Source organism: Hippopotamus amphibius, chromosome 11 (genome assembly GCF_030028045.1).
Source record: "Hippopotamus amphibius kiboko isolate mHipAmp2 chromosome 11, mHipAmp2.hap2, whole genome shotgun sequence".
NCBI classification, from domain to species: Eukaryota; Metazoa; Chordata; class Mammalia; order Artiodactyla; family Hippopotamidae; genus Hippopotamus; species Hippopotamus amphibius.
In genome coordinates, this window is record NC_080196.1 from 21,154,006 (window position 1) to 21,156,957 (window position 2,952).

The window sequence follows — 2,952 nt, forward strand, 5'->3', positions numbered from 1 at the left end:
ACCCAGACTTTCTTTGGTGGTAGTTCAACTTAAGGGGCTCCCGCACAAAGTCCTAGGCTTTTCCAGTGGGGAAATTACTGGAAAACTCACAGCATTTCCCCATAGAGAGGAACTGAAAAACAAAATGGAAACAATCATACAATTGCTAGAATCAATTTGCAGCCTTTGTAGTTTTGTATCAGTGAGAAAGATATACAAAGGAGTAAGTTTGTACAGTTTCTGGTTTTGCTTTTTGCATTTAAAAACAACATCACAGTATCTTATTTTACCATCTCCCAAGTTAAGTAAGAAATGACGCGTTGGGGAATGTGGCAAGCACAGTTTCCTGGCTAGAAGGATCCTCAGAGCTCTTGAGCAGGTGTTGGGTACTTCATAAAGAGAAGTAAACATTGTAAAATGATTTTTATTTTATCAATACTTTTTAGGTTTCCCTGTCTAGCCCAAAATTTAGTAGGAATGCTTTGAAGCAGAAAATAAAGCCAGTAACAGAAAAATAAACAGTCCCAATTTGAAACAATGGTTCAAAAAGATGAAAATGGAGAATGGAGAAAAATAATTTGGAATTTCATGATTGCAGGGGAAATGCAGAGCTAGAAAGAGTGGTGGGTGCTTAGGAGTCTGTAGAAGTGAGAAGGAGCATGTCAAAAAGTGGAATTTAATGATGGGAGGAAAAGAGAGTCTTTGGGTTCAAAAGATAAGTTAATCACACTTGGTTGTCCAGGGCTCATTTGTGTTATTGGTCCTTGAAAGGTCATTCTCAGTTCTACTTTGTTTCACCAACACATTTTTCTTTGTCATGGCCTGTATCCATCCCTTTCCTCTCCCCCCAACATAAAGATCCTCTTTAAAGTTTTTAATGTTCTTTAGAAGAGAAACTACCCTCAAGAAAATGCTGTTGCTTTGTGTGATTTTAATTTTCATTGGCACTGTTTAATCATGATATTTTTTTCCTTTGCTCAACACAGTTTGAAAAAAATCTATTGTCTTGCTACATTTACATCTGTTTCTATGTGCAGCTGCTACATAGTATGAAATTCATGGGTGGCCACTGCAGTACAGCAGATGGACATCTGGGTTGCCTCTAACAATCTAGTACTGCAAAGTGCTACAATAGGCAAGGCTAATCATGAAGTTGAGCTGGAATTTCACTGAGATACATTTCTAGGAGAAAAATGGCAATGTACTGATTTAAGAGCTATACAGGAAGAAAAACTCATTTAATGTCAAAGCTGCAGGAGTCTAGCATTTGAATTTTAAGACCAAGATCTTACTTAGCCTAGCTATGTAGAACTTCATAGAAGCCATTTTTTTTCACTTCATAAAATGAAAGGAGACATCTAGATCACAACATTCTGAAAAGAAATCTCAGAATGAGCTATCAATTTGCTTAATTTTAATAGTATGAGCGTTTCTTTGCTGTTGATAACCTAACAATGTTTTCAGCAGTGTCATAATCTTGAGGGACTCTCCCTCAGATTTTGAAGATGATAAAAGAAGGTGACAAAGGAAACGTTTGGTTAGAACCTTGTAACAGATCCTTTTCCGTGTACAGAAAAGCAGTGAAGAATTCGGTAATTCTCCCCACAGTAAAAACCCAAGATCCCAGTGTGGATGATGGGTCGGTTGATCCACTAAGGAAAAGACCACAAGTTGTTATGGTACTTTTTTTCTGGGAAGAGGGACCTCAGAAGGCAGGGCTGGAGGTTGCCTCTACAATGGCTCTCAAAGCATCTGAGATAGTCTCATTGTCGAGTGTCGGTCAGGGCGGGAAATATTTGGGGTGTTGAGGGTTGAATTACTATGAGATCGCCAAGGTGAGATCTGAACGTGGTAACAAAAAGCACCTGTGTCAGAAGTGGGATTCGAACCCACGCCTCCATTCGGAGACCAGAAACCCCAACCGTGGGAAACCGAAGCTTGAGTCTGGCGCCTTAGACCACTCGGCCATCCTGACACGCTGGTACTGGTGTCTGAAGGGATTATACTGTAGACTCTGAGGGGTTAGCGCCTAGCTGCGTCCCGGAAAACAGTGTCTGAAATTTGTCAGACTAGGCGGGAATTCTGAGTTCAGAGACTGAGAAACAGCGAGAGAGGAGAGTAGGAGCGTTAGTGCAGACCTGAATAAGTCTTTCTGCCCCGGAGACTGGGTGGCAGGGTACTGAGCGACACTCCCCCCCTCGCCCCTCCCCCTCCCCCAGTACTCCCAGCCCAGCCCCCTGCCTTCTGCCCCGCCGCCCGCCAGACCAGGGTCCGCGCCTCACACAAATCTCCTCCTACGGCCCTGACCCCCGCCTGTCACCTGGACCCCAAGTCAGTATGTTCTTTGTGATTCAAACTTTTATCCAGCAGGTCCAGTTCGATGGGGCCCCAGAGTCGGTGGAAACTTTCAGTGGTCAACCCCACTGCTCTGGACAAGAGAGGGTCATTCCCCTTGTTCTCAACCCATCCAGACTGTGATGTTATCGCCTGAAGCCATACTTAAATCACTCATTCCACCCATCACCATCTTCTGCCCTGAAGGGTCGCTTGTGATCTACAGTAATAATCCTGTCTTTCTTCTCTCTAGAGTTCTCAGATGCATTCCAGGAAATATTACCCATCATGGGTGACCGCAGCTATTCTGAAACGTTTACCTTTTATGACTGAAAAATATGTTTAAGTGGCTGAAAATGAAATAGCCAAAGGGGGGGGGGAGGGAGGAAGAAAAAGAAAAAAAGAGAAGAAATGTCTTTGTTGCAATGTTTATTCTAGGATTAAAGGAGAGAAGAAATTTAAAATTCCGATAACTAGGAGTACCAACAAGTTTCTATAATTAGGCTGTAAAGGACTAAATCTATAGGACATTTAAGTGTGAGAGCTATCACTTTTGAATTTGTAATTTCCTCATCTATTACCCTAAAATTAAACAGGAATCATCTCTTTTAAAAAATAAGTTTATTGTTTGTAGGTTTT

At 41.9% G+C, this 2,952-nt stretch overlaps 1 non-coding gene across 1 annotated transcript; it reads right to left on the reverse strand.

The window, feature by feature from the left end:
• Window positions 1-1,847: 1,847 nt before the first annotated feature.
• On the reverse strand, window positions 1,848-1,954 carry TRNAL-CAA (transfer RNA leucine (anticodon CAA)). Its single transcript has 2 exons — window positions 1,917-1,954; window positions 1,848-1,893 (listed from the first exon to the last, which is right to left on the reverse strand). It is a non-coding gene; the product is annotated as a tRNA-Leu (tRNA).
• Window positions 1,955-2,952: the final 998 nt, after the last annotated feature.